Source organism: Onychomys torridus, chromosome 1 (assembly GCF_903995425.1).
Source record: "Onychomys torridus chromosome 1, mOncTor1.1, whole genome shotgun sequence".
In the NCBI taxonomy this organism is placed as follows: Eukaryota; Metazoa; Chordata; class Mammalia; order Rodentia; family Cricetidae; genus Onychomys; species Onychomys torridus.
Window position 1 is genome coordinate 158,192,675 of NC_050443.1, and position 19,659 is coordinate 158,212,333.

Below are 19,659 nucleotides of genomic sequence, written 5' to 3' on the forward strand. Positions count from 1 at the left end.
TTGTTTCCAGGGTACCACTGTCATAGCATCATTGACATCTGTCTTACATGATGTCAAAGAATTTCCCAACGCAGAGAAGTTTGATCCAAGTCACTTTTTGGATGAGAATGGCAAGTTTAAGAAAAGTGACTACTTTTTTCCATTCTCAACAGGTAATCAAAATGATTTTCTGGTCTTTTAGATCTTACAATCTACCCCTCCCCCACTTCATCAATGTTCCCTGACACTAAGCTGCATCAGTTGTGTGGTAGATGTGTCCACAGGAGCTAGGCATCCAATGATAAATAGTTATCTGCATTTTGGTCAGTTTTGGTTTTTCTGTCAAGGTCTCTCTTTATTGCTAATATAAATTTCTTTTATGAATATGAGAGCTACACTTGTCTGCAGGTATAAAGAAATGTAGAGCTATGACCTCACTAGCCGAGGAAAGTTGGGGAAGGTTTCTAATACTAGGCAGTATTTCCTCCCTGTTGAGGGGATTTTAAGAACAACTAAACAGCCATTGGTTACCAGCACTTGTGTGCCACTATTGTGCCCTTAGGATATCTTATATTCTGGCCATGACTGTGGAGCATAGGTGTCATAACTAGGTCTAATATATTGGTTACCTCCCTCCCTTCTGAAATTATGTCTCCTAGAAATGACATGGAAAGAACCACAATACCAATAGATATGCTAACATGGAGAGGGCAAATCACATGGGGTTCTTTCCATAAATAAGGAACAATAGACAACTAAAGATTACTAAGAGTGGGAGAAAACTTCATCCCCATTATGACCCTCTTAATTGGTTTTATAATACTAATTTTCAGCTCTGAAATCATATGAATAATATATGTACAGGTAACACTAATGGACTCAGCAGGTTATAATTTTATATCTATATACATAGATGTTATATATACATTTAATGGTATTTATTTATATATAACTACATATTATATTTATATGTATCAATAACCAAAACAAGGAGACCATGAATTTGAGAGGAAGCAAGGGGGCATATGGAAAAGGTTACAGAAAGGAAAAGGATGGGGGAAAGGATGTAATTATATTTGTACTTACAAAAATTTATTTCTAAGGTAACAAGGTACCCTGTGGGTATCACTTGAACATTACATGTTATTTTCTCTTAGGATAGCAGATTATATTTGATCTGATCACCATTCCTGATGTCCATGCACTCTCTCTGAGATGAAACATTATATCTACTGAGCCATAATATTGGTACCTTAGAGTGTTCACTCACTTTCCAAATTCACAATGCTAGACCACAGTCCAGTTGGATTGTGTATCTAGATATATCACTAGGCTACTATTCAAGTCTTCTTAGAAAATAAAACCACTTGCCCTCTATCAGGAAGGCATCTAGCTTTATTATAGTCCAGTCCTTGGTACCAGTTTTTTGTACAATTTACTTTTCTTGTTCTTGTTAATAAACACTTAACAGGAAGCAACTTAAGGGTTTATTTTGGCTAAAGTTGAGTATTATGGAGAAGGAGACATGGAAGTAGGTGGCTTGAGAGAACAGTTGAGTCCACATACATCCTCTCATCTTGACTGAACATGAAGCAGACAGCAGGCTGGAACTGGGGAAGACTATAAACCTGGAAGATCTACCTTCAGTGACTGACTTTCTATTGTGAGGCCCTACCTAGTAAAGTTTCCAAAATAGCATTACTGACTGGGGATCATGCAGTGGGATGTTCTGTATGTCAAATGTGTTGTTCTGATTGGTTAAAATAAATAAAGTGCTGATTGACCAGTAGCCAGACAGGAAGGATAGGGTAGGTGGGACAAGGAGGAGGAGAATTGTGGGAAGTGGAAGGCTGGGAGAGAGATACTGCCAGCTGCAGCCATGACAAGGAAGATGTAAGGTAATGGTAAGCCACGAGCCACGTGGCAAAGTATAGATTAATAGAAATGGGTTAGTTTAAAATAGAAGAAGTAGATAACAAGAAACCTGCCATGGCCATATAGTTTATAAGTAATATAAGTCTCTGTGTGCTTACTTGGTTGGGTCTGAGCAACTGTGGGAATGGTGAGTAAGAGAGATTTGTCCTGACTGTAGGCCAGGTAGGAAAACTCTAACTACAGGATCATGTATTTAAATATAAGAGCCAATGATGGACATATGCGCAGTACATACCAAAGATTCTTTTTTAAGCAACTGTCTCTGGTGGCCACTGCATATCCAGTTATAGCTGTGGACTGTCCATGGGGACTGTGATGATGTCAGGACTTCTATTTCCACAAATAATTTAATTTCTTGCCCAAAGGCTAGCTTTTGCAACAAAGAAATTAAACTGCATATGGAGTTTTCTTCAATATCCATCATCTTCTCTGAAGTATATTGGTGCTGTCAGGAGTGGACATGGGTCATTGTCATTAAAAAAAGAATCTATGTTATTAACACATATTAGATGCCATATTCTGCAGATCTCTGAAGTGTTTGAAGATGACCTGTTTATCTAAAATATACCTGTTTGACCTGAAAGCCTACCTAACCTGACAAGTTCCATTGTAATAGATGACTAACTGCTATCCTGCATTTCATTTTAACCAACTTTTTAAATGATATATAAGAAATAAGTGCCTACTTACAATAATTCTCAGCTGGCTAAGAGATTTTAATGAAGGGTCCTCCCACAGGGAATATTGAATAGCCCAACCCTGTGCCAATATTTTGTACAACAGCCATTGGAAGTGATATGTAAAAGATTTCCTAAATATATAATTTATCATTATATGGATGATATTTTACTAGCTGACTCAAATGCAGATACTTTAAAAGAATGTTTGAAGAAATAAAGAAAATTTTGCCTTGGTAGGGATTACAAATTGCTCCTGAAAAGATACAAAGAGGAGATTCTATTCATTATTTAGGATATAAAATAGAGCTACAAAAACTTGACCCCAAAAGGTGCAAATTAGGAGAGGTTGATTATGGACTCTTAATGACTTTTAAAGATTATTTGGAGACATTTCTCATCTATGAACTATAGTTGAGGTAAAAAATTATGAAATGAATAATTTGTTAAAAGGAGTTTTCCATAACCTAGCAACAAGCCAAGGAAATTGTAAGGAAATGTCCTACTAGTCCTTTTACAATCAGGTGCCATTACCTGTGGTGGTATTGTGTTCCCCAAAATATTGTGCACCCTAATAAATTTATCTGGGGTCAGAGTACAAAACGGCCACTAGACAGACATAGAGGCCAGAAAATGGTGGTATTCACACCTTTAATCCTAGCATTCCAGAGGCAGAGATCCATCTGGATCTCTGAGTTCAAGGCCACACTGGAAACAGCCAGGCATGGTGACACACACCTTTAATCCCAGAAAGCAAGCCTTTCAACCCAGGAGTGATGGCAGAAAGAGAAAGATATATAAGGCGTGAGGCCCAGAAACTAGAAGCATTTGGTTGGTTAAGCTTTCAGGCTTTGGAGCAGCACAGTTCAGCTGACATTCATTTGGATGAGGACTCAGAAGATTGCAGTCTGAGGAAACAAGACCAGCTGAGGAACTGGTGAGGTGAGGAAGCTGTGGCTTGTTCTGTCTCTCTGATGTTCCAGTATTCACCCAAATAACTGGCCTAAGGTTTGATTTTATTAATAAGAACTTTTAAGATTCTTGCTAAAATTACCAGCAGGATGTAACCCAAAGGGTACCCAGAGAAATGAAATCTGGCAGAAGGGTGTGTTTCACTTTGCTGAATTTGGAAAATTGAAATATGCACACCATTCCATTGATACTTATTCAGGAATTCAATGGGTAACTGTTTTGAGTTCTGAAAAACCTGATTCTGTAATCACTCATTTGCTAGAAGTTATGGCCATCATGGGTATACCTGCACAAATTAAAACTGACAGTCTACAGAGGATTTATCATTGTGGATTTCTGGGGACCTCTCCAGCACTCTGCCTATTCCTGTTCTCATGTGGTCTTCATTTATCATGGTCTGTTATTCCTCGTTATCCCTTTCTGTTCTTGATCCAGCTGGGATCTCCTGCTCCCCTAAGCTTTCTTTCCTTCAAATCTTGCCCTTCATTACCCCAATCTCGTCCAGGTTGTTCATGTAGATCTCATCCATTTCTCTGTCATTGGGTGATCCCTGGGTCTTTCCTAGGGTCCCGTTTTCTAGGTAGCCTCCCTGGAGTTGTGTAGCAGTCTAATCATCTTTGTTTTACATCTAGTATCCTCCTATGAGTGAGTACATACCATGTTTGTCCTTCTGAGTCTGGGTTACCTCACTCAGGATGATTTTTTCTAGATCTATCCATTTGCCTGCAAACCTTATGATGTCATTGTTTTTCTCTGCTGAGTAGTACTCCATTGTGTATATGTACCATATTTTCTTTATCCATTCTTCAGTTGAAGGGCATCTAGGTTGTTTTCAGGTTCTGGCTATTACAAACAATGCTGATATGAACATAGCTGAACAAATGCCCTTGTGGTATGATTGAGCATTCCTTGGGTATATGCCCAAGAGTGCTATAGCTGGGTCTTAGGCGAGATGGATTCCCAATTTTCTAAGGAAGTGCCATATTGATTTCAGGACCTGTCCTTTTTGCATGAGCTGGCTGTTTGGAACCTTGGGCTTACACAGGGACACATGCTCAGCTTGGAAGGAGGGGACTGGACCTGCCTGTACTGAATCCACCAGGTTTAAATGAGTCCCCAGGGTGTCTTGGTCCTGGAGGAGATGAGAATGGAGGGGAGGGGCTAAGAGGAAGGTGGGTGTGGGTGCGGGAGGGGGGAGGACAGGGGAACCCATGGATGATGTATAAAATTAAAACACAATAATAATAATAATAGTAATAATAATAATAATAATAATAATGATAAAAAGAAAGAGTAGTGGTGGGCTGGAGAGATGGCTCAGAGGTTAAGAGCACTGACTGCTCTTCCTGAGGTTCTGAGTTCAATTCCCAGCAACCACATGGTGCCCTCTTCTGGTCATACATGCTGTATACTTAATAAAGTAAATAAACCTAAAAAAAAAAAAAATTAAAACTGACAATGCTCCAGCATATGTCTCTTTTAAAATGAAACAGGTTTTTGCTTATTACAATATAAAGCATATTACAGGTATACCACATAATCCTACAGGCCAGGCAGTTATAGAAAGATCAAACAGAACTCTAGAGGATATACTAAACAAACAGAAAGGGGTAACAATAAACCCCAGAAATAGACTGCATAATGCTCTATTAACTTTGAATTTTCTCAATGCTAATGAGAAAGGAACAACAGCTGCAGAGAGATATTGGATAATAGAAGAAGCTACAGAATTAAATCAGCCTATATACTTCAAGGATGTGCTGACCTCAGAATGGAAACCAGGATATGTGTTATGTTGTGGATGAGGTTTTGCTTTTGTTTCTGCAGGAGAAGAAAAGCTGTGGATACCATCAAAATTGATAAAGGTTTGATTTGTACAAGAGAGACCTCTTAATTAGAAAAGGTGGTAGTTAGTCAACCAGCATGACCATCCAATTTAAACTAACTTATACCAGTAACACATGCCATTTCATTTAATCAGATAATAATTTGCCTAAAGGTAACCTCCCCAAAATTAGTCTTGGGGAAAGGTTTTTGTTTTTGTCTTTTAGGAGAATGAAGGCTAAAGATTATGAAGAACACTGGAAAAATGAGACAACTGAAGAAAAGGGACAAATCATCTGTCCCAGGAAAAAGACTAAAATTGCCTATTGGTATTATCATCTACAAAATTTCGTAAGTCTTCCTAAATTTGTGTTTCTGTTCTTCTCTAAAGAAATTTAACACTATTGGTCTTCCTGTAGTCCCAGCTCAATTAAAATTTAAAGCTGACTTTAGAGTTGGAGAATGGCTCTTTCCTTTAAACTCATGCATGTTGTTAAATGGAAAATGTAAACTCCCTGTATCATGCCAGAAGAAAGCCATCTTCTGATCTGAGACAGGTGAAAAACCAAATTACTCAGGGATTATTCTATTACTGCTAATCTCAATTCTTTGATTCTATTCTGATTCTTTAAACTTTTCTTAAAATATGAATTTTATTTCAAAATTTACAAGATACATATATAAATAAAAATATATAATATATAATAATATAATATATTATATTATAACATAATAAAATAATATATATAATTTATATATATATATATATATATTTCTTCATTTTAAACTTTGTTAAGATATTAATGATCATATAGAGTACTAACTAATTCTAGGAAAAAGTCTTCAATTAGCTGCCTATACATGTCTTTGTGTTCGAGTCTCTTATCAGTTTTCTGCTGAAAATCACAGCCAGGCATAAAATCAACTGAAGTCTCTAGGAAGAAGTTTGGGCCCCACAACAACAATAATTCCATGTGGACAATGATAATATCACTAAGCTAACAAACATCATCTACTGATCAGCATTGGACTACAAACTGCTCAGAGCAATTTTGAGATGGGTAGATGAGATGATCCAGTTTCAGAGACTACTTGAATAAGGACTTGACATAAGCCCTGAACTTTGTCATTATGCTCAAACTGGACAACAAAGGATATAGCTACCTTTCCTAGAATTTGACAATTAACCCCAAATTTTTCTTTTCAGAATAAAGATACCTTCGCCCATATCCAGCAAGAAGCAATTTTAAAAATAAGACACCCACATTCCCAAAGAGGTGGTGTGCAGTAGGTGGTTTTTTTTGTTTTGTTTTGTTTTGTTTTTTGTTTTTTTGCTCTTTTTTCTGTCTTTTAATGGGTTTTGGGTCTGGGATAATTTTCATTGTTTAGGAAGGTTGGTTACAGGTGGTTGTAAAGGGTTAGGAAAAGGGATAAGCAAAGGAGATTAGATTTAAGGTGCTTGTTTTTTTAAAAAAGAAAAAATACAATTACTAGTTTTAAATACTTTACATTGTATTGGATTATTTTATATTGTATGCAAATTTTATATATATTGAGGTTTATATTTTTAGAATATAATATACATATATTTCTAATCTTGTTCAAGATATTGTGCTTATTCTGTTCATTTAATAGTGTAATGCAATTTGCTGATCCTTGAAAGTTATTATTACCAACTATTAGGATATAAAGAAGTGAAAGTTAGTATGCACCGACAAGCGGGGTGTCAACAGGGCCACCCACCTGTGGGAGCAAATGACAGGACAGGAGGACATGTAGAGACAGACGGCAAGACAGTATTCTGATCAAGCCGCCAATCTTTATTTTTCTCCACATGGCTTATATAGCACAACAGGGGAAAGGGCAGGAAGGCAGGAAGTGGAAGGGACATGGAAGGCGTGCAGTACATGGGAGACGTGCAGGTCCTGCAACTGCAAGAAGTCTGCTAAGGTGACTGGTCAGGGGCCATTTGTTCTGTTGCTAGGCTACCTGACCATGGAATGCTCTTTACATTCGGTTGCCATGGCACCTGACTGTGGAATGTTCTTATCTTTGGGAGCCTCTGGTTAACAAACAGGTGTTACTGCCCTGGGGGAGGGGGGAAGGTGGTGGGTTTATGACTCATTCCCTGGCTTAGCTAGTACTTTCCATGGTTCATATTTGGTTCCTGAAATCTTGGTCCCTAACATTAGTAGTTATACATTACAATCAAACTTGTAGTCATATTAGGTGTGTTTTTAAGATCGAGCAGATACATTTTAGATAGACAGGTCATCTTCAAACCCTTCAGAGATCTACTGAATATGGCATTTAAAATGTTTTAATAACTTAGAAAATTTTTTCTTTTCTGTTATGGCTATGAAACATGTCGGCTCCTGGCAGTACCAATCTACTTCATAGAAAATATGGGCATTAAAGAATCTGCATATGTAGCTAACTTTCATTGGAGCAAAAGTTAGCCACTGGACAACAAAGTATCCTTGAATCAACTGATGACAAACAGGACAGATAAGACATGAAACAAAGGACTACCAATTCTTGCCAAAAACAAGTTTGGTTGTGGCTTTAACAAAATTCATCTTCTGAAGCCAGGACAATATGGCACCATCCCTGAAATGAGTGGCCTTTGCAATCTGGAAAAGGTAATATATATATATATGTATATATATATATGAGAGAGAGAGAGAGAGAGAGTCAAGAATTACATTAATAATGTCTATTCCATTAACATTTGACAGATTCAGATAAAATACCCCATTATTTGTCCTACTTTGGTGAGTCCCAAATGTTGTACCCAATTCACTTTCTGTCCTAATGTGTATTACCAACTGAACACTATCTTTTGATGTCTTTCAGACTTATACACTTCACACCTATTTAGTGAGTTTTTTCTGAATTATTAACAAGGAAAACTTAATTGTAACTCTCTAGTTGTCAACTCCCTCAGAGACCTGAGAAGGAAATAATATTTACTGATTAATCAGGAAGTGAAAATAAGTGACTTCCAAAAAAAGTTAAAAATGACAGAAACAGTCGGCTGCCTGGGCAGTCACCCAAGCTTCCTCTGCAACATTGGGGCATCCATCTTTGGACTACAGGCCTTGTTTATCTTACCGATTTTTCTGTGAAGCAAGATATTCTGATATATATATATATCAGATATATATATATTGTCTTGGCAAGGTTTAGCAGTCCTTTCTTTTGTGTTCTGCTTGTCCATTTTGGACAGCATACTGTCAGCAGTTGAGGCAAGGGCTAACTTTTGCCACAAAGAAACTAAACTCCATATGGAATTTCTTAAATGCCCATCATCTTCTTTGAAGAAGATTGCTCCTGCCAGGAGCAGACATCTCATAGTCATAAAAGAAAGAATATGTTATTAAAACACCTTAAATGCCATATTCTACAGATCTCTGAAGTATTTGAAGATGACTTCTCTATCTAAAATATATCTGATTTTTGCCCTTGAAAACATACCTAACCTGACAAGTTCCATTGTAATAGGTTACTAACAACTGAACTGCATTTCTTTATTATCTTAAATAGTTTAAAATAACTTTCAAGGACTAGCAATTTGCATGACATTGTTAAATGAGCTCTATAGCCATAATACCTTGAAAAAGAGTAGAAATATATGTACAGTATATTTTAACAAAATTAATCTCAACTTTGCATCAATATACAAAATTTGCATCCAGTCCAATGTAAAATAGTTAAAACTAGCAGCTGCTTTTTAAAAGTAGATTCAGTAATCTACCCCTTTATCCTATCATTTCTATTTTTTTCAGAGCAGATTCAATAAACTATGCTTTATCTTATCATATCTGTATCCTTTTTTGCTTTTCAGAGTAGATTTAATAATCTACCTTTTATCTTATCATATCTATAGCTTTTTTTTTCTTTTTCTTTTTTCTTTCTTTTCAAACAAGAACCTGAATCTAATCTTTTTTTAAGTATTTAAGTCATCATAAGCATCTTTAATCTACTCAGGTAAATCAACCACATATTTTTCAAGACAAAATAGCTCTTTAGAATCCATTTTTAAATTATTTTCTAAAATATTTCATTGTTTGACAATGAGACTGAACATGGGTTGATAGACGTAAATAATGATTAGCATAAGAAAAATACCAGAAGAAAACATATAGAAAAGCATCAATTCTTTCTTCATTACAATTTCTGTATAATAATGCCACTGTAGAAAATATATGAAAAATTAAACCATCCATTAATCAGAAGCAATCTTCTAGGAAGCTCTATATCTACATATATGAGAAGAAATATTTTCAAATCATTGTGCAATGTTAACAGTGTTCAATTTCATTGGAAACTCTTACACAAACTTTAATAGAAATATCTTTCAAATTCTCATTGAGAAGATAATGATTAATTTTCATGTTAATTATATGACTCTGATGGAGGGAAATTATATATCAAAGCCAATCAAATACTCATTAGCACTGAATGAATTTGTTACCTAACTATCTTTTTAGAAATTTAAATGCCATTTTTTTCATTTTTCTTTATTAAGAAAATTTCTACTCACTCCTCCACACACCACCCACAGATCCCCCCTCTTCCCTCCTCTCACACCCCAACCTTCTCTCCAGAGCCACCCTACATCCCCACATCACCCAAATCAAGGTCTCCCATGAGGAGTCAGCAGAGCCCAGCACACTGAGCCTATTCAGGTCCAAGCCCCTTCCCAGTGCACCAAGGCTGTGCAAGGTGTCACACCACAGGTACTGGATTCCCAAAAGCCTGCCCATAGACCAAGGACAGATCTCAATCCATTTGCCTGGGTGCCCCCCAAACAGTTTGAGCCAAACAACTGTCTTCCATACCAGAGGGCCTAGCCCAGTCCCATGGGGGCTCCACAGCCACCAGTTCATGGGCTTCTACTAGTGTGGCCGGTCATCTCTGCATATCTTCCCATCATGGTCTTGATGTCTCTTGCCTGCAAAATCCCTCCTCTCTCTCATGAATTGGATTCCCCAAGCTCATCCTGGTGCCTGGCCATGGATCTCTGTATCTGCCTCCATCAGTCACTGGACAAAGGCTCTATAATGACAGCTAGGTTATTTGCTAGGCTGGTCACCAGAGTAGACCAGTCCAGGCACCCTCTGGACCACCGCCAGCAGACCAAGGTGGAGTCATCCTTGTGGATATCTGAGAGCCTCCCCAGTACCCTGCCTCTTTCTATTCCCATGATGTCCTCATCTATCATGATATCTCTCTCCCTGCCCTCCCACTCTGTCCCTGTTTCAGCTTGACCCTCCCATTTCCCTATGTTCTCATCCCCCATTTTTCACCCTCTGCTACCCCACACACACCTAGTCTGCTCATGTAGATCTCATCCACTTCTCCTTCACAGGGTCATCCATGTGTCCCTCATAGGATCTTTCCCTGTTAGCTAGCCTCTGGAGCTGTGGGTTGCAGTCTGGTAAGGTGATATTTTATTTGTGCTGAAATGTGATTTTATTTGTATGTTAAAAAATATAGTGGCCTGGGGGGTCAGAGCTAATAGCAAGCCATTTAGCAGAAGTCTGGCAGTTGTAGCACATGTCCTTAATCCCAATCACATGACAGGCAGAGCTCTGTGTGTTAAAGACAGCCAGCATGGAGACACACATCTTTAATCTCAACACCAACCATAGAGACCTGGAGATCTGTATAGACAGACAGTGACTAGGAGGTCATGTGGTTAAGTTTACAACCAATGAGAAGCAGAACAGAAAGTCAGTAAAAAGACAGACCCACAGGAAGTAGGTCTCTTTCTGTGGGGAAGGATTACAGTGACAACAAGGGGTAAGAAGGCAGTCTTGGTCTTAGCTCTTGGCTGCTGCTGTGACCTCTTGGGCTTTTAACTCTGCATTTGGCTCCGTGTTTCTTATTTAATAACACTATTCAGAATTACATCTACATTTGGTGCCCACATTGCAAGAATTCATTAAAAACTGCCTGCCTCAGGAGCAGCCCGGATCCTTGGCACGGCGGCCTGGCTCCCAGGCTCCCAGGCTCCCCAGCTTGACCTAAGCCCCAGGCCCAACAGACCTTAGCTACAAGCAGTTACCCACAGTTGGACCTACTTGCAGCTAGATTGCCAACTGAAGCAGCTCAGGCTTAAAAAAATGTCAGTGCTACAAAAAACTCAGGCCCCGACAGAGCTACCCATCCAGCAGCACTTGACTGTAGTTGCAGCAGCTGCATGCAGCTGCAACTGGAGCTGCTTGCAGTCAAATCACCAACTCATGTGATCAGAGCATTAGGAAGCCAGAGCCCAGGCTTGACTTGCCTCAAGCAGGAACACAGGGCAGGAATTCAGCTTTTAGCCAGAATGCAAGGCTATGCTTCCTTCCTTCCTTCCTTTCTTCCTTTCCTTCCTTCCTTCCTTCCTTTCTTTCTTTCTTTCTTTCTTTCTTTTTTCTTTTTCTTTTTCTGTTTCTTTTTTTTTGGGGGGGGGGCGGGTTTCAAGACAAGGTTCCCCTGTGTAGCTTTGTGCCTTTTTCCTGGAGCTCACTTGGTAGCCCAGGCTGGCCTCAAACTCATAGATATCTGCCTGGCACTGCCTCCCAAGTGCTGGGATTAAGGGCATGTGCCACCACCGCCCATCTCCTTTCTTTCTTTCTTTCTTCCTTTCTTTCTTTCTTCCTTCCTTTCTTTCTTCCTTCCTTCCTTTCTTTCTTTCTCTCTCTCTCTCTCTCTCTCTCTCTCTCTCTCTCTCTCTCTCTCTCTGGATTCCCACCTTGGATGCTAGGTAGCAGTTTTGAAATTCCCTCAGATTTCTACTGTTCTACACAGACTTGGTAAGTCAATTAAGATATTAAATATTTTTTCTCCTTTTTTATTTATTATATTTGTGTTTTAATTTTACATATCAGGCATAGGTTCCCCTGTCCTCCCCTCTCCTGCCCCCCCCCCCACCTTCCCCCCAGCCCCTCCCCTCCATTCCCATCTCCTCCAGGGCCAAGACTCCCCTGGGGATTCAAGATATCAAATATTTTAAAGGGAAAAACTACTTAAAAGAGAAAAAAATCCACATTAAAAATGGGTATTATGTGTACATTAGAAGAAAATTGGACTCTGTTTGATAAAATTTAAGCAGTCTGAAAATGGAACAACAATATGAGAAGATTAAGGTTGATGGGATGTATATTACACCAATTATGCACATTATTTCTTTTCTTATCCTTATTTTTACTATTTAAAAAGATAGTCAATTTAAGTGCCAGGATAAAAGTTTTAGAAAGATCTGTTAAAATGAATTATAGAGAAATACAAAGATAGACAGAAGAATTTAACAATGAAATTATAACAGGATTAGATTATAAGGTTACAGAAAGAAAGCCTGTATTCACAAAATCACCTTTAATTTATCCAATAACCATACAGCAGCTACCTGGTCAAGTAAATGCACAAAATAATTGGACTCCAATTGAAATGTTAGATTTAAAAAGGTTTAAGGAGGCAATAGTATCTTATGGCATGCATTCCCCATTTGTAAAGCAAGTGTTAAACCACTGGTCAACTTATAATAAGATTATATACCACAGGATTGGCAAGAGCTGGTAAATGATGTCCTGGAACATATGGCTCAGTTGCAGTGGCATATGTGGTTCAAAGATGAAGCTAAAAATATGGAAAATCAGTGGAGGACTAGAGGTGTGCAAATCTCCTGGGATCACCTTGTTGCAAAAGGACAATATACTGAAATACAAAGACAATGTTTATATGATAACTAAGCCCTAATTCTATGTTGAATGGCAGCCTTGAATGCATGGGACAGAATTGAGGAAGCAGGAAAGAAAAATGAGTCATTTATAAAAGTTGTACAGGGCCCAAAAGAATCCTTCATGGATTTCTTAAAAAGACTGACTTCAGCAGTAAATAGCATGGTCCCAAATTCAGAAGCTAGCTGAATAATAACCAATTCTTTGGCTTTTGAGAATGCAAATGCAGCATGTAAGAAAACAATCAGGCCATTAAAGGCAAAATCTGCACCCATGGAAAATTGGATTAGAGATGTGTTTAATGTTGAGTCTCATGGCCATGATGACATGGGGATAGGAGAAGCAATTTCAAGAGGTTTGAGGAATGCCATATGTTTTGGATGTGGAAAACAAGGACATTTGAAAAGAGACTGTAAACAGGTCACTTCTAGAAACAATGTTTCTTCAAGGAACAATGGCAACAGAATGCCCCTTCATTCTTGAGTATGCAAAAGGTATGGTAAGGATAAACATTGGACCAAAAAATGTAGATCAGCAAGGGACAGACAAGGTAATCCTTTGCCTTTTTGGAGAAACTCCCAGAAGAGCCTCAGGCAGGCCATCACAGCAAATCCAGTTCAGACCTTTTCTCCAATTGTAGAAGAAACCCCTACTCAAAGCAATTGAATAACCAAATGCCTATTGGAATAAATCAGGGTGCTCAGGATGATGTAATAGTTGAGACAGAGAGAACAGAAAATTCAGGAGAAACCATAAAGAAAAATGTTTGGCAAACTTCTATAAATGAACAAAGACCAAAATTAATAATAAGAATAAATGATGTGTTGTAGTCTGGTCTGGTAGACATAGGTGCTGATGGGACCATAATTGCACCAGAATTTTGGCATCCAACTTGGCCTTCTCAGGACGTAAATGGTCAGCTGTTAGGAATTGGCACATTATCTCAAGTGAAACAGAGTACAAGATGGCTTGAATGTATAGGTCCAGAAGGACAGAGAAAAAAATTAAAACCATATGTGGCTAATATAGATATGCACTTGGGGGGTTGAGACCTGTTACAACAATGGAATACTCAGATTAACATCCCTCCAACCTCAGAAAGAAATCATAAACTAGCTTATTTTTCTGTGAGACTATTAGAAGATATTATTCTAATGAGTGATCACCAGCCATCCTGATTATACAAGAACAGGGCACAACAACTAATGATCATCCAAAGACACCAACAGCTCTACCTTTAAAATGGTTAACAGACAAGCCTGTATGGGTTCATTGATGGCCTTTAATAACAGAGAAACTCCAGGCTTTAGAAGAGCTGGTAGAAGAACAGTTAAATGCTCAGCATATTGAATAATCAATCAGCCCTTGGAATTCTCCTATATTTGTTATGAAAAAGAAATCTGGGCCTGGAGAGATGGCTCAGAGGTTAAGAGTACCAACTGCTCTTCCAGAGGTCCTGAGTTCAATTCCCAACACCCACATGGTGGCTCACAACCATCTGCAATGAGATCTGGCACCCTCTTCTGTGTACATAATAAATAAATGAATCTTTAAAAAGAAAAAGAAATCTGGTAAATGAAGAATGATAGCAGACCTTAGAGCAATTAACAAAGTAATTCAGCCAATGGACTCTCTACAATCTGGAATTCCTTTTCCTACTCTGTTACCAAAAGGATGGCCGCTCATAGTTATTGATTTAAAAGACTGTTTCTTTTTAATACCATTACAAGAAAAAGACAGAGAAAGATTTGCCTTCACAGTGCCTACCTATAGTAATTTTCAACCAGTTAAGAGATATCAATGGAGGGTCCTCCCACAGGGAAATGTTGAACAGCCCAACCCTGTGCCAATATTTTGTACAACAGCCATTGGAAGTGATGTGTAAAAAATTTCCTAAATCTATAATTTGTCATTATATGGATGGTATTTTACTAGCTGACTCAAATGCAGATACTTTAGAAAGACTGTTTGAAGAAATAAAGAAAATGTGGCCTTGCTGGGGATTACAAATTACTCCAGAATAGATACAAAGAGGAGACTCCATTAATTATTTAGGATATAAAATAGGTCTATAAAAAGTTAGACCCCAAAAGGTACAAATTAAGAGAGATCATTTATGGATTCTTAATGACATTCAAAAATTATTTGGAGACATTTCTCATCTACAAACTATTGTTGAGCTCTCTTTGCCCCAGCTACTACGAGAATGAAGACTATTCTCAGCAATCAGACGGTCGACATTCCAGAGAATGTGGACATCACTCTGAAGGGGTGCACAGTCATTGTGAAGGGCTCCTGAGGAAACCTCCGGAGGGACTTCAATCACATCAATGTGTAGCTGAGTCTCCTTGGGAAGAAGAAGAAGAGGCTCCGGGTTGACAAATGGTGGGGTAACCAAAAGGAACTGGCCACTGTCTGAACCATCTGCAGTCACGTTCAGAACATGATCAAGGGTGTTACACTGGGCTTCCCATACAAGATGAGGTCTGTGTATGCTCACTTCCCCATCAACGTCCTTATTCAGGAAAATGGGTCTTTGGTTGAAATCCGAAATTTCTTGGGTGCAAATTACATCCGCAGGGTTTGGATGAGGACAGGTGTTGCTTGTTCTGTCTCTCAAGCCCAGAAGGATGAATTAATCCTTGAAGGAAATGATATTGAACTTGTTTCAAATTCAGCGGCTCTGATTCAGCAAGCTACGGCAGTTAAAAACAAGGATATCAGAAAGATTTTGGATGTAATCTATGTGTCTGAAAGGGGAAGAGTGCAACAGGCTGATGAGTAAGACCTCAGTTACCCTGCTCCAGAAACAAGATTCTTCATTTAAGTACGATTTGGAGTGTATTTTGGGACAATAAAAGACTTGTATTTAAAAACCAAAAACCAAAAAACAAAACAAACTATTGTTGAGGTAAAAAATAATGAACTGAATAATTTGTTTAAAACCTTAGAAGGTGACAAGGACTGAAATAGTCCAAGAGAATTATCACCTGAAGCTGAGAAAGAATTAGCCTTGGTAGAAAAGAAAGTGCATGAAGGACATTTGGATTGTATCAATCCAAAGCTGGATTGCTTTTTGGTTATTTTACCCTCTAGGTATTCTCCTACAGGAATTTTAATGCAGAGGGAAGATATTATGTTGGAATGGATATTTTATCATACAAAACAAATAAAAAAATTTAAAAAATTATGCAGAAAAAACAATCTCTGACTTGATTTTGAAAGGAAAATTGAGACTTCATCAATTAGCAGAAATAGACACAGCAGAAATTGTCATACCTTTAACTAAAGAGGACATTGAAAAATTATGGGCAGAAAGTAAACCTTGGCAAAGAGCTTGCAGTAATTTTTTGGAAGAAATTAACATCAAATGTACCAAAAGTGATATAATTGATCTTATAAAAAGAGCTGATTGAATTTTGCCTCGAATTGTACAGGAAACACTGATATTGAAGTTTATACATTTTACACAGATACAAACTAACAAGGAAAGGCAAGTTACAAATAAGAAAATTAAGTAAAGTTGTTCAAAGTCCTCATAATTCAGTTCAAAAATTCGAATTGTATTCTGTTGGTTTTAATGGATTTCAGAATCTCTCAACACAGTTACTGACTCTTAGTATGCTGAAAGAGTGGTATTACATATTCAGACTGCAGAATTTATCTCTGATGAGTCAGAATTAACTTCACTATTAAGTTACAAGATATTATCAAGAAAAGGAGTCATAATATATATGACTCACATCTGACCCCATATGGGTCTGCCAGGCCCTCTAGCACAAGGTAATGATGAGTTTGATAAATTATTGATAGGAAATGTGCTGGAGCCCTCAGAATTTCATAAAAAAAAAAATAACATCATATCAACAGTAAAGGTTTAAAAAAAGGATTTTTCCATAACCTGGCAACAAGCCAAGGGAATTGTAAGGAAATGTCCTACTTGTTCCTTTTGTAATCAGATGGCATTACCAGCAGGATGTAACCCAAAGGGTACCAAGAGGGATGAAATCTGGCATAAGGATGTGTTTCACTTTGCTGAATTTGGAAAATTGAAATGTGTGCACCATACCATTGATACTTATTCAGGATTTCAATGGGCAACTGTTTTGAGTTCTGAAAAACCTGATTCTGTAATCACTCATTTGCTAGAAGTTATGGCCATCATGGGTATACCTGCACAAATTAAAACTGACAATGCCCCAGCATATGTATCTTTTAAAATGAAACAGGTTTTTTCTTATTACAAAATAAAACATGTTACAGGTATACCACATAATCCTACAGACCAGGCAGTTATAGAAAGATCAAACAGAACTCTAGAGGATATACTAAATAAACAGAAAGGGTTAATAAAAAAAAACAGAAATAGACTGCATAATGCTCTATTAACTTTGAATTTTCTCAGTGCTAATGAGAAAGGAACAACAGCTGCAGAGAGACATTGGATAATAATAAAAAAAAAAACTACAGAATTAAATCAGCCTATATACTTCAAGGATGTGCTAACCTCAGAATGGAAACCAGGGTATGTGTTACGTTGGGGATGAGGTTTTGCTTTTGTTTCTACAGGAGAAGATAAGCTGTGGATACCATCAAAATTGATAAAGGTTTGATTTGTACAAGAGAGACCTCTTAATTAGAAAAGGTGATAGTTCACCAACCAGCAAGACCATCCAATTTAAACTAACTTATACCATTAACACATGACTTTTATTTTTTTTTTGAGACAGGGTGTCTCTGTGTAGCTTTGTGCCTTTCCTGGAACTCACTTGGTAGCCCAGGTTATGCCTTTTTATTTAACCAGATATAACTTGGTAAAGGGGAATCTCCCCAAAGTTAGTCTTGGGGAAAGGTTTTTGTTTTTGTGTTTTAGGAGAATGAAGGTTAAGGAATTGAAGAACACTGGACAAATGAGACAACTGACAAAAAAGAACAAATAATCTAAAAAATAAATGTCCCAAGAAAAAGAGTTAAATGGCCTATTGGTATATTATCTATAAAATGTCATAAGTTTTCCTGAATGTTTGTTTCTGCTCTTCTCTAAAGACATTTAACACTATTGTTCTTCTTTTAGTCCCATTTTCATTAAAATTTAAAGCTGGCTTTAGAGTTGGAGAATGGCTCTCTCCTTCTTTAAACCCAAATATGTTGTTTAAAGCAAAACGCAAACTCCCTGTATCATGCCAGAAGAGAGAACCATCTTGATATGAGACAGGAGAAAAACCAAACAAAAAAAAGAAAAAAAATTAAGGGACTATGCTATTACTATTAATCTCAATTCTTTGATTCTATTCTGATTCTTTAAACATTTCTTAATGTATGAATTTTATATCAAAATTTACAAGATTAATATAAATATAAATATATTAAACTTTGTTAAGATATTTTTATTGTATTTATATTTTTAAATTTTATAATTTAATTTAATTTTACATATCTGCCACAGATTGCTCTGTCCTCCTTCTTCCTGCCACCTCCCACCCTCTCCTCAACTCACTCCCTACTCATATCTCCTCCAGGGCAAGTACTCCCCTGGGGATTCAGCTCAACCTGGTAGATTCAGTAGAGGCAGGTCCAGTCCCCTCCTCCCAGGCTGAGCAAAGTGTCCCTGTATAGGTCCCAGGTTCCAAAAGGCCAGCTCATACACTAAGGACAGGTCCCAGTCCCACTGCCTGGGGGCCTCCCAAACAGTTCCATCAGTCATTGGATGAGAGTTCTAGCACGACAGTTAGGGTGTTTGGCCATCTTTTTAATGGTCATATAGTGTGCTAACTAATTCTAGGGGAAAAAAGGCTTCAATTAGATGCCTATATGTTTCTTGGTGTTTAAGTGTTTATCAGTTTTCTGCAGGAAATCATGCCAGGCCTAACATTAAATTTGAAGTCTTCATGAAGATGGGGTCCCACAACAACATCAGTTCCATATGGACAATAATAATACCACGAAGCTGACAAACATCATCTATTGATCAGCTTTGGACTACAAACTGCTCAGAGCAATTTTGAGATGACTAGCTGATATGATCTAGTTTCAAACTACATGAATAAGAACTTGAAATAAGCCCTGAACTTTGGCATTATGCACAGACTGGAGAACAAAGGATATAGCTACCTTTCAAAGACTTTGACAATTAACACAAAATTTTTCTTTTCAGAATAAAGATACATTCGCCCATATCCAGCAGGAAGCAATTTTAAGAATACAACATCCATATTCCCAAAGAGGTGGTGTGGGCAGGTATTATTTTTGGTTTTGGGTCTGGGATAATTTTCATTTTTTAGAGTAGTTGGTTTTAAGTTGTTGTTAAGGGCTAGGAATTGGCTAAGCAAATTAAGATTTGAAATTAGATTTAAGGTTCTTGTTTAAAAAAAGGAAAAAAGATACATAAAATGATAGAATAGAGGGTAGATTTTTGAATCTACTCAGAAAAAATAAGAAGATATAGATACAATATAGATAAAAAGATATATTTTTTAATCTACTTTTAAAAAACAATTACTAGTTTTAAATGTAAACATTGGATTGGATTTTGTATATTGTAT

At 37.5% G+C, this 19,659-nt stretch overlaps 2 pseudogenes; both read left to right on the plus strand.

Annotated features, from left to right (window-relative positions):
- LOC118578266 overlaps positions 1 to 19,659 on the plus strand; it is a 100,999-nt pseudogene that overhangs the window by 23,081 nt on the left and 58,259 nt on the right.
- Positions 15,304 to 15,902, plus strand: LOC118570219 (annotated as a pseudogene).